The sequence below is a fragment of the Pteropus vampyrus genome, unplaced genomic scaffold (genome assembly GCF_000151845.1).
Source record: "Pteropus vampyrus isolate Shadow unplaced genomic scaffold, Pvam_2.0 Scaffold44, whole genome shotgun sequence".
NCBI lineage: Eukaryota > Metazoa > Chordata > Mammalia > Chiroptera > Pteropodidae > Pteropus > Pteropus vampyrus.
In genome coordinates this window covers 6522306-6535120 of record NW_011888825.1, presented here as the reverse complement: position 1 = coordinate 6535120, position 12815 = coordinate 6522306, and the positions used below count along the sequence as shown (strand labels likewise).

The 12815-nt window shown below is 37.3% G+C and overlaps 1 non-coding gene across 1 annotated transcript; it reads right to left on the bottom strand.

The window, feature by feature from the left end:
• Positions 1 to 2952: 2952 nt before the first annotated feature.
• Positions 2953 to 3084, bottom strand: LOC111738901. Its single transcript, XR_002780034.1, has one exon. It is a non-coding gene; the product is annotated as a U6atac minor spliceosomal RNA (small nuclear RNA).
• Between the last annotated feature and the right edge of the window lie 9731 nt (positions 3085 to 12815).

The following is a 12815-nucleotide window of genomic DNA, read 5'->3' as shown; positions in this document are numbered from 1 at the left end:
TGCAGAGATTTAATTTTCAAATAGATTTTAGAAAGACAGGAGGTTCCCTTTTGACTCCATCAAAATCCACAGGGATTGGTTGCAGGACCACTGCAGATACCAAAATCTATGGATGCTCAAGTCCCCTATATATAATGGTATAGATTAATTCATACAGTCAGCCCTCTGCATCAGTGGACTCTCAACTGCAGATCGTAAACAGTATAGGTATTTATCAAAATACTTGTATTTATTGAAAAATATGTATAAGTGAACCCATAAAGTTCAAACTCACGTTGTTCATAGGTCAACTGTATATATCACATCTTCTTTATCCATTTAGTCTTTGGACACCTAGATTGTCTCCATATATTAGATATTATAAATAATGTTACAATAGACATAGCAGTATACACACATACATATATATATATAATATATAAAGATTATATATATAATCTTTTCAAATTAGTGTTTTTATATTCTTCAGATAAGTACTCAGAAGTTGAATAGCTGAATTATATGGCAGTTCTAGTCTTAATTTTTTGAAGAACCTCCATTCTGGTTGTACCAATTTGCAATCCATTTTTTCAAGTAGAACATACAGATGGCCAAGAGGTGCATGAAAAGATGTTCAGCATCACTAGTTATTGGGGAGGGAAATGCAAGTAAAAATCACAATGAGATATCACCTCACATCTGTTAGGATGACTATTATCAAAAAGTCAACTGAAAAGGACAAAAATCGTATGATTTCATGCATATGTGGAATATAAAACAAAAAAAAAACAAAAAAGAAAGAAAAAGAACAAACAGAAAAACAAACTCATAGAGGTGGACAACAGGATAGTGGTTACTAGGGAGGCAGGAGGTGGGTGGATGGAGGATGATATGAGTGAAGGAGGTCAAGTGTATGTGATGACTGATGGAAATTAGACTTTTGGTGGTGAGCACACTATAGCGTATACAAATATTGAATTATAATGTTATGCATCTGAAACTTATATAATATTATTAACCAATGTTGCCTCAGTTAAAAAAAATAAAAAAGACAGGAGGTGAGTTGGAGAGGAAGAGAAGGGGACAATTGCATTTTTTATGCTTCAAAAAGAGTATCTTGTGTACTATACACACAACTGCCCACAGTTTTCATTTGCGTTGATTGTAGATTGTTGATGACATATCTCCCTGTCTTCTCTCCATTCATTTTCACCTGCCTTGTAATTTAAAGATTCCTCCCAGGCTCAAGTATGACATTGCCTGCTAGTCCTAGGAAAGACCACATTTAAAAAACACCTACTGTGTCATAAGTGGTATCTTCTGAGAATTTTTGAAAGACTGCACAGAGGCTGCTAATCAGATACCATTTTAGACTAGGAGTGAGGCCACTGTCCCTTGCAGAAAAGGAAATAATTTCAAACTAACTGTAAAAAAAGCATAGAAGATGTAAGACGTTTTCTACTTGAAATAGAATTTACAGCCAAATTACTAAAAAGGCAAGGATAAAGCTTGTCCTCCAGGATAAATGCAACCAGAAACTTCAATGTTGCTAAGTTCTTTTTTTATTCTCTGTCTTTGTGTGCCATTTCGTTCTCTCTCTCTTCCCTCCCCCGCCATACACACATGCGCACACACATAAATCTATTTCTATATAACTCTATCCCTCTTTCCTCTCCCTCTCCCTCTCTCTTTTTCCCTTCTAAATCTGGACCAATCAATTGGATCCAGGGAATATAGTTATGTGAGAAAATGTAATCTTCCATAGGAAACATGCATTTAAAAGTAGAGGAGTAAAAAAGTGTTGAGAAAGCAAAGGTTACATTCTCAAAATAAGGGTGGGAAGATGGACAAACCAAACCATACAAACAAACAAGAATCTGTTACATCATCCCTCTCTCTTTTTGTCATTAAAAATTCATTTAATGGAATATACACATGTTTTAAAAAGTTAAATAGCTTGCAATGGTCATCGTAAAAATCAGCAGTCCTCAGTATCACCCATTTGCTGAGCCCTCCCCTCTACATAATCGCTTTTAACTTTTAACTGATTTTTTTCAGTCTAATCCTCCATATTTATAGGTTACATTTATTAATATAATAATTGTCAATGTTATTTATTAACATTTTTTTGAAAGTGGACATTTAATTCTCTTATTCTCTCATGTATACATATGTTCTTTTTCTCCTCCCAGTAGAGTTAAATCACACTTTTTGATTAGTTTACCAGTTTAAACTTATGTTATCATAATAATGTAAATATTATTCATCATTGAGCCAAATAGTGTACTACAAAAATATGTTCTTTCTTATACGATTTTTTTCTGTGAGTTTGTAACTGCCTTATTTTTTCATTTCTTTGTTTCTTTTTAATATCATTGTTTCTAATACATCCCAAGCTCACCAACAGAATTATTAAAACACTTTGAATTTTATCTTTCCACATGGTCAAGGATTAGTGCTCAGGCAAACTCAGGAATCATATCAATAATGTAATACCAAAAGAAAAGCCTTTCCTGATTCCTCAGAATTGGAAATAATTTCTCTTCTGAGAACTTCTGTTGATCACATGTATTTCTCACATCATTGACACCTTTAATAGTTGTCTATATATATTAGCTTTTCTCCTAGGTTTTTCATTCTCGAGGGCAGTGTCTATGTATAATTCATTGTTTTAAGTACTCAATATAGTGCCCTGGTGAGAGGCTACTCTGTAAATACAATGAGGAGATAAATAAATACATGCTGTAAACTACTCTGTAGTATTTTTACACTCTTCCATGTCCCATTGAATAAATACAATGAATCTGATGGAATGAAATTGGCTTTAGTGTACTGAATTTGTATACTGTGTTGAAATACTTAAGAGACTGTCACATGAAGGAAAGTCAGGGGCTTTTAGTGACTTTTCTAATAAGTGGCAGAACGAGGACTCAAAGGTCTGACTAAATCTTGTGCCCTTACCCACCACCTCTACCACATTCCAGGCTCAGTTCAAAGCCACAAAGCAGGTAGGTAGCTCCTTAACCACATCCATGTACCCGGATCACTAAGACATTTCCCATCTCTATTATGAGAATGCCAATATTCTTTTCTTCCATACAACACCAAAGTCCACAGTTTTTTTAAAATAAATATTCTTAAATTCTAATATGATTTCATTTATAATGGATGTTCTCAGTCTATCTGAAAATTTTCTGAAAACAAGATTTTCAGTCTCTGCGACCAGGGTGCTCGCCTGTTCACTTCTATTAAAAATTTTCTAAGACAACCTTCAGGAATTGTAAAGGTGAAAGAATTTATCTTGAATGAGATATGGCCTAGAAGAAGCAAGTTTTCCTTTTGGAAATCCTTGAAGACACACTTGCATTCCAGGTCTCCTTAGGAAGCAGTCATCCCAGAATAGAAAACTCAGCTTTCGGTGCTTTGCTGCTGAGTCCACCAGTAGAGGGCGCCTAACCACCAGCAATAGTATCAGAAACTTACCTAATGGTTCAAGCATTTTATTACCTTTTACTTTTGAGCTTCCAAATTAGTAGTAGAATGTGATAACCCATTTTCTCTTCATTTTGCAATTGTCTTGCATTATGGAAAAGAGAATGCCTTTCTGAAAGATTTAGAAATAGCGGTGGAGATTTGAGGGTCGTATAAAAAAGAAAAACAAGGCTTTCCCAGTACACAGAGGAATGGAATGAGTTACATGCAGGATGCGGTTAATCCTGGCATGGTGTTTACCTGGTTCATCTCTAAGAATTCAGCCACTGCATGCGGCTTTCCAAGCTATTAATAAGACCTTGCCTCTGAAAAGATCAAATGTGTTTAATTTTCTTTAACACAGTCCTTATGAGCTTCCTTCCACCAGATGTCATGGAATCATATAACCCCAGACTGTTAGCAGGGACTTTGGAGATCACTTAGTACACACTAAATGGTATACACATGAGAAGATCAATGCCTAAAGAGGCAAAGGACTTAGCCAAAGTTCTCCAATTAGTTAAGAAAAAAACAAATATCAAAACCTGGCTGCTTTCCATACCCATGCCCACTTCTAATTGGAAATCCCCTGTAAATAGTGCTGTAGTGACCCCATATCATAAAGAGAATGCCACTGGGGCAACGAGATTAATTTACGATTTTGAGAAGGTTTGGTAGCACCTAATTGCGTAGACCTGGATTAAATTAAGAACTGGGGTTTAGATTGGTTCTAGTTTCTGTAGACCTTCTTACCCTTCCTGATTCTCACGCATGTCTTTGTCTTCCTTCTGAGTTATCATTTTACACTTTTCTCTTCCCCAGGCCAACTCTAGAAGGTAAGATTTTAAAAGGGAAATTTGCGCCTCTTACCTAGGTCCACCAATGCTACATGATCTGACCCCTAGCTACTGACTGATCTGCTGTCACCATCTTCCTTACCCTCTCCCAGTTTACCCTCCCAAACTGCTCCTTGACACCTAGTTTAGCCACATTCATGGTACCATAAGTATTAGATATGAAGTGGAAAGAAGGGAATTGCTCACTCTTCCAAATGATACAACATTAGGTTTTAAGAAGGATAACGGGGATTTATTAAAATTGCCTTCCCCTTCATACACACGTGCACTAGTACTTTTTGGGAACTAGTCCCCTGTTAGCACTTCAAGCTCATCCCTGCCCTAAGACCTTTGCACTAGTTTTCTCTTTGCCTGCAGTTTCTTTCCTTCTGATCTTCACATGGCTTGGTCTTTCTCCTCCAAATCTCAGCTCTTTCTTCATGAAGCCATTTTGACCAGTAGATCCAAGTGTTGGCACAATCTCTCTTTATCCCATCACCGTGTATTAGTTATCGGCATCATACCATTAATATTCTTGATTTTGTATTCATCTTCCTGTCTCCCAGCCCCCTTGTATCATGAAAATTCATGTTCCATGAAAGCAAAGACTTTGTCATGTTCACTATTTTTCCCAACCCTTTGGACAGTCTGACTCATGACAGGCACTCAAGAGAAACTTCAGAGAAATGTCATTCAGAGTTGTGTGCAGGAACCTTTCCTTATACCTGCCAGGCAGCATCCCAGAGCCATGTTCTCTTTAGAGGAGAATAAATATCTTCATGATTTTCGGAGTTTTTTTTTTCTTTTTCTTTGAGAAAGCTTCAAGTTGTGATTGGTGGCAATCTTAAGGTCTGGATGGCTATGAGCTGGGCTAGCCTCCTCCTCCACACTGGGGCAGTCTGGTCTGACTTTAATGAGTACAAATCACTTGCATGGGAACCCAACGATTCCCTCATCAAGATTGATTCCATCATAAAACTTTTTATGGGTCAGAGTCACATTGAGAGTATAAACAAGTTGTGGGCAATGCATTGAGATATTGGACTTTAGAGATGTTGGAATCTGGAAATTGACTTTATGGGAATAAGTAAAAGCAACTTAATCAACCAGTCTCATGGAAGTGTGGAATGTCTTGGGATACCCAAGGTGCGTGATGAGGTCTGCCCATTCCTTAAGGCCAGTGTAATCAGGATCTAAATTAGCTCCTTTTGGAAGGCAATTTTAATAAACCCCTTTATCCTTCTTAAAACCTAATGTTGTATCATTTGGAAGAGTGAGCAATTCCCTTCTTTCCACTTCATATCTAATACTTACGGTACCATGAATGTGGCTAAACTAGGTGTCAGGGAGCAATTTGGGAGGGTAAACTGGGAGGAAGTTCTACTGCAAATAACTGTCCAGTCATCAAGATCACCACCCTCTCCTTCTCCATTCCACAGCATGTAACAGAGCTAGAACTGGAGGCTCCAGGTAAATTGAGGGCAATAGAAATGTGTATGCCAAGTTTACCTGTTCCATTCTATGTGCCATCTTAAATGCTTCCTATAACTGGTTTTAATTAATTCTCATAACTATCTTATGAAATGTTAGTTTAACATTTTGCAGGTAAAAACATTAAACCTCAGAGAAGTTTAAAGTACATATCCAATGCCACTTATGTGGTAAAACCACAATTCAAACTTAGAACTAGTACACTCTAATATTCCATACTCTTCCACCATGCTGCACTGCCACAAACCACCAGAACATCTCTCTCTGCAAAGCACTGCCTCTTTAGGGACTTTTATGAAGCCAAAGAATCTTAAGGGATTACTAGTGCTCTCACACTTACTTAAACAAACAAAAACATGTGACTCATCCAGACTAAAGTCTGCAGGCTGGTTAAAATGTTGACAATATAGGCTTCATGGAGATAGAAGATACTACATTTCTTTATTTTCTATCTTGAAAACTCATTAGTTCAAGTTTATTACTCCTTTTAATGTTTATTTATTTTACAAATATTAGGTGTTTAGACTGAATGTCAAGCCCAATGCTAGACAACTGGTAATAGAATAGTAGACAAGGTCAATACTGATTTGTAATCTTAGGGACTTTACAGTTTATAATTCTCATTGGAGGAAAATAAATAAAAAGAGAATATTTTATAACTTCCATTGTCTAATTATTTTTGACTTGACAGAACACTATCTCACCTGTAGCAGAAGTAACTAAAAAAATGGCTTCTACTGTCACATTGGCTCTGGCCCTTCTGTTCTTTCATTTGTTTCTGGTATCAATCATCAAATATAGATTTAGAATAAAAGGTTCCACTGTGGGGACACCACTGACAGAGAGGAAGGCAGATGGATTACTTCTTACCCACCAACCCTGCAGTCCACCCTTTCCAAAGACTAATGGGAAGGCCCCCACTTGACACTATTCTTTGCAGGGCCACAGAGCTGGAAGGGATCATCATGATCACTTACTTCACCTCCCCACTGTAGGATCACAGACAGGTGTAGGAGGACTTTACTACTTCATAAAGCAGTCTCTTCCTTTGCTAAATAACACTTATCACTCCTTATATTGAGAACAAGTTTGCCTCTTGGACATCCCAAGGCAGAGTCAATTACCCTCTGCACTTTGTGCAAAGTGCCAAAGAATTCTTAAGAGAGATTATTCTAATTATTGACTTGCTGTGTGTGAGCAACTTGACACTGGGAAAGCACTTGAAAACTGAAGTGCCTATCCCACTTACATGATTTAAAAGGAATAACTACTGTTCCTGAAGTAAAGAACCCAAGTAATGGAATGGAAAATATACATAAGAACAAAATAAATGGGCCTTTCATTAGAATAAATAATTGAATCTTCAGTTGAAGAAATCACTTCAATTAAAAAATGAACATATGCAATCAACACTAGACATATTCAGGTTAAAGAAGTCAATGCTAAAGAAAAAACTATCTAGAAAATATATATCTGTGAAAAATATTATGTTGTCTATAAAGTAGAATATTATCATTCTGGCCTCAGGGTTTTCCACAAATAGTATTCAACACTGTAAGAAAATGGAACAATGCCTACAAGACTAGGAGAAGGAAGTATGATCCAACTATATTATATCTAGCTATATAGTTCAAGTATTAAAGTGGCTAGCAGTCTTTTTCCAACATGAGAGAACTTAGGAAGTATTTTAGCCATAACACTCCCTTGGGAGAAAAAAAAACAAAAAACAAAAAACAAGAAACAAAAAAAACCTTCCTTGATAAAATTCAGTAATCAATGATGAATAGAGAAGCTGAAAGTTACTCATACCCCTGATAAATTTCCAGACTTAGGAAATGGTTGCCATTGCCTGCATATGAGACCTTACTGAGCTTTATGAAAACTGTGTGGCATAGTGGAGAGAGCCCTGGGTCTGGTCATGGTTTACCATCAACTGATGTGAGTCCAAGAGTGAGTCCATTAACTTCCGGGCCTTACCTTCTGAGTATGAAAAATGAAACCCCTCTAGCTATGAACTTTCCATATACAGTGAAGGAAACAACCTTAAACATCCCCCAAATAATGGTACCATTACTCTACCATCAGATTCTGCTTTGGGCCACTTCCCTGGATTGGTGTTCTATTTTGATTCTCTCTTAACACTCCAAGTCAGTGATATTTGGAATACTCCACAGTTGATCATCCCTCTGGTTAGTTTACTGCTTAGTCAAGGCTTTTATTAAAAGCCAAAGCTTATTCAATTGAGGTTTCATCTTGCTAGTAATGACATCGTTAATCATGGACTTGGCTAGGCAGCCATGCCAGGACTTGGCTGAGCCCCAGCAGCTGTATTGTTAGTAGAAGGTTACCCTACAAATTGTGATGCTGCTTTTCTTTCTGGGTTTTCAACAAAGGGAAGTCATTCAGAGTGAGAGCTTTTTAGCTCCACAGTATTTTGCTTTCACCTTTCCTCTGAAGAGGACACATGCCAGATCTGTTGCTCCCTGGCACTCTTATCTTGCTGAGAGGAGAACAGACATTACCATCATCTCAGCAGCAGTGTACTTCCAAGACACAGAAATAAAGATGGTAAGAGGAAGAGTGTGAGAACAGGTGATTAGCATAGCTGCCTGTTCTATGCGTCCCCATAACATCCTATGATGCTTTAAGTCATAGCACTTACCATACCACCTGTCTACTTTTTTGTAGACAATAGACAAAGTTCCACATCTTATTTGTATTGCATTACTAACACTATACTCCTGACACATAGGAGTACAATTAATGCTTGTTAAATATCTGAAATAATTGAAGTCAAGTCAAGGAAATTATAGTTTGAGAATTGAAGGTAAGCAATGTAGCTAATATAGGATTTATTTATTCACGGATGCTGGCAACCAATTTGTTTGACCCAGTATAGTGGGCAGAGGTAGCTACAGTGGACTCATCGAACATCAGATCCTAGCTTGCCTTTTATCTCATACCTCAGTACTTCAACCCCTACCAGCCAAGGGAATAAATGTAGGCCACTCTCCACAGTCTTCTTATGGACTAGAAACAGTTCGTGTGTGACTTTGAGTTTTGATTCAGCAACATGGATACCCTAAAACCATCCCTTAGTGTAACTACACATGCTCCCCTAGAAGTGGCAGCCTGGTAACATGCTTCTCTTTTTTATTGCTAATTTAGGAGCCAGTGTTCTAATTTTAAATTTTCACTTGCTCACTTATTGAGCGCCTTCTAAGCTCTAGAGATATCACAACAGATCAGACTCAGTTTCTGCCTTCAGGGGGCATTAGACCTAGCCTTTGACTCAGGGCCCCTTGTCCTTGGGGTGACTTGTTCATCCTCCTTTCTAGGGTTTCTTTCATGTGGTGACAGCATTAAACAAGTCAATATGGATACAAAAATGCATATGAGTTTATTATTTAGAGTGGCCCTAACCAAAGTCAACAGGAAATATAACAGTCCAGTAAAAAGCCATCAAATATCTTCACCTGAACAAACAGGACCAATTTATCCCCTCCTATACACAAAACTCAAATTCTCCTCTGCATAGTCTCATCTTTAGTATGCGGTGCAAATTTCTCCTATAATTCCCTAAAATCTTCTCCCAAGGTGGAACAAGCTGAACTGTTTACCACATTTGCATGTGGCTCTTCTCATCATCATAAAGAGGGAGCCATGTTGAAAGGGGAGCCCAGAGCAACACATGCATAATGAACACTTGGCAGAACACTCAGTGCCAATTGTTTGTATCCCAACTTTTTTCTTGTATATTCTCATCCCCAAGGCCACAAGAATTTAAACATTTTGCAACTCCCTCCTCTTTATTTTGACTTTTCCAGAGTCTTTTTAATAACTTAAAGTATTTCTCCTAAATTTATCAGTAATTCATTTTATTCCAATTACCTAAAACTTGAAACTTTCCCCTCCTCCAATATAATAGATTCCTTTTCTGCACAATACCACCCATCCAATATTCATTACTTGTAATTCCACATGAGTTAAATTTAAATTTTCTTTATCCTCAACATGGGAACTTTCCTCAGATTCCACTTTTCTTCCAATGATCCTATTACTCTACAGCTTATTAGAACAGAGGCTTTTTCTCTAGCCTCTAGTTCCAGTCAGTCACCTTGTCTATCATATATCTTCTTGAAATTTCATTAGGTTTAAACTTTCTTGGACATTGCTTTAATCTTTCTATTCCATAAACATACACATACACATATACTGCACCACCACCACCACCACCACCACCACCACCGCAATCACAACCAATTGCATATGGGTTACAGCCATAATTTTAAAGCTAATCTTCCTGCCTACATGCTCTTCACATGCAAACCATGATGTACTTTACCCCCAAATTCAATTTCCTGAAATCTTGATTTCTCAAACTCATTGTCAACACTCTAAATCTCTCATGGCATTACCCGATTCCTCTCTGCCCATCTGATTGCCTTCATCCAGAAGCTCTTCCTCTCAGGTGTTACTTTCTGACCATACTACTAATTGCTCTTTCATTGAATTCCTATTGACGTTATGACTTTATTTTGCTGTTACTTGTTTTGAAAAGGTGTTCATGTGTTAATCCTGTCTATCTTCTCTTCCAATGCCCGAATTCTTGATGGTCTGTAAAACAGAATTTAGCACTTACATTCTTCATCATTTCATGTATTTTAGTCTTGTTGCCCAAGACAAATCTGGGCAAATTCAAATGGCTTAAAAAAATTTAGAGTACGAGATCCTATAAGCAAATTTTTTTCTTATTTTAATCTTTTGAGCCACTCTTTGATTCAGGTTTTGGAAATGCCCCCTCTCTACCTTTCAATTGCCTAAAGGATTGCATTCTCAGCTGTAATCTCAGCCCCACCCCCACCCCCTTCCTCACTTATCTGATTTCTATCTCAGCTGGGAAGGCCTCTACTTGCATCCTCGCATCTTCTTCCCCCCCACCTCTTTATGACTGAGACACATAAGAGCAATACCTACTAACAACAACTAATATTTATTTAGCTCTAACTATGTGCTGAGACTGTGTTAAGCACTTTCTCTCATTTAATACACACACGCACACACACACACACACACACACACACAAATCCTCTGAGGTAGGTAAATGTTTTCTGGAAGGAAAGCATACAGGGCCTGTGCCACTTCCATGGAAACAAAGACTGTTTTCAAACACTGTTAAGAAACTGTTTCTATCTTAGGCTCTCAATGACCTGGATTGTCCATGTGTGGAGGAGAAAAGAAGTGAGAGAAAAAGAGAGAGAAAAAAAAAAAGAAAAATTGCTAGGAGAAGCTCTTCTTTTAATGCATTGGTTAATTAATCAATTAATTTTGGGTTATGCACAGGCACTTGTGTCTCTGTAATTAGAAAAAAGCAGGTCTTTGTGCTTCTGGAGAATGTTCTGATACTGGAAGGTGCAGGCCTTTGCTGCTGAAGTTTCCCTTTTCTCCCCAAGACCCGTCACTAGGTATTTCAGTGTTGAATAAACAGGCCTGCACGTTGTGTGCCCAGCTCAGGACACCCTGCTGAGAGCATGTCCTTAATAACAACAATGCCACACATTTATTCTAAGCTGACCCCACTGACCCCCAAAAGTTTGTTCCCTCAACTGGGTCTCCTTGGCCCTTTCATTCGCCTGAATTCCCTACACAAAGCCCTTGTCACATCTACAGTCCTCTTGAAACTAAACTGGGATGGGAAGAGAGGGGGAGTGGAAAAGAAGTTGAAAATAGCCAAACCTTGATCCTCTACCTAAAAGAAAGTTGGGACATTTGCATGTTAAACCATCCGCACACATTTCAGCTTCCTCTCATCCATACCCACCCCCATTTTAACACATTCTTTTCTACAGTCCTGAGAATTGGGGCCCACCTCCCCATCTGAAGTTGCTGATAGGTCAGTGCAGATAAGAAATCCTACTGTGAAGAAAGCTCTTTTCTCTTCTTTACATTTATAGTTATCAAAAAGTTTTAAAAACATTTATGTTCCAAACGAAAGGTTCTGGTCCATAGAGGGAGGGAAAAAAGAATACTTCTGGCTTTCAGGAGTGCGTCTATTCACTGTCTCTCCCCAATCTTTGTCCTGCCCCATGTTTATCTTTGATCTGCTGAGGCAGTATTTCCAGGATGACATCACTGGCTGCAAACAAATTTTTTTATGCTTTTCCTCATCTTTTAATTATCAAATTCTTCTCTGCCACTCACCTAACAGGAATGGAAATTGCCTAAGCATTTGAGATAGATTGACTAATTTCAAAAAAAAATATCTATCCTAGTCAGCTTCTTATTTTTCTTTCTGTTACAGTTTTATCTCTTCAAACCCAATGTAATGAGAACTTTCCCTTGAGTAAAGAAAAACAGATAAAGAACTCTGAGAGTACATTTGTGTTTTTCCACATGTCTCAGTGAGGGAAAAAATTAGCTCAATAAATGCTTTACATCATTAGCATTCATACATTAACTTCAGTGAATTCACTTTAATCTCTCATCATGCATTAGTCTCTACAGCCCTTTAACTCTAGAAATCACTTTTGAAGATTAGCAACAAGAATAATAAAGACATAATATTTTGGAGAATTGGTTAAAGATATGAATTATATAGATTCATAACTGCCTGATTGAAGGAGGTGTTTTATTTGGTTTAATCAAAGGGAAATTTACATAACATAAATTTAACTGTTTTAAAGAGTATAGTTCAGTGACATATAGTACATTCACAATATTGTATACCTACAGCCTCTACCTAGTTCCAAAATATTTTCATTGCTCCCAAATAAAATTCCATATTCATTAAGTAATTTATTCTATCTCCCTACCCCTAAGATCCTGGCAATCATTGATCTGATTTCTATTTCTATGGATTTATCTATTCTGGATGTTTCATATGTATGATATCATATAATATGTGACCTTTTGTTTCTGGCTTCTTTCACCTAGCATAATGTTTTAAAGATTCATCCGTGTTATAGAATAGATCAGTACTGCATTCTTTTTTATGGCCAAAAATTATTATATAATTGTATATCTCTCTGTTAGTGAACA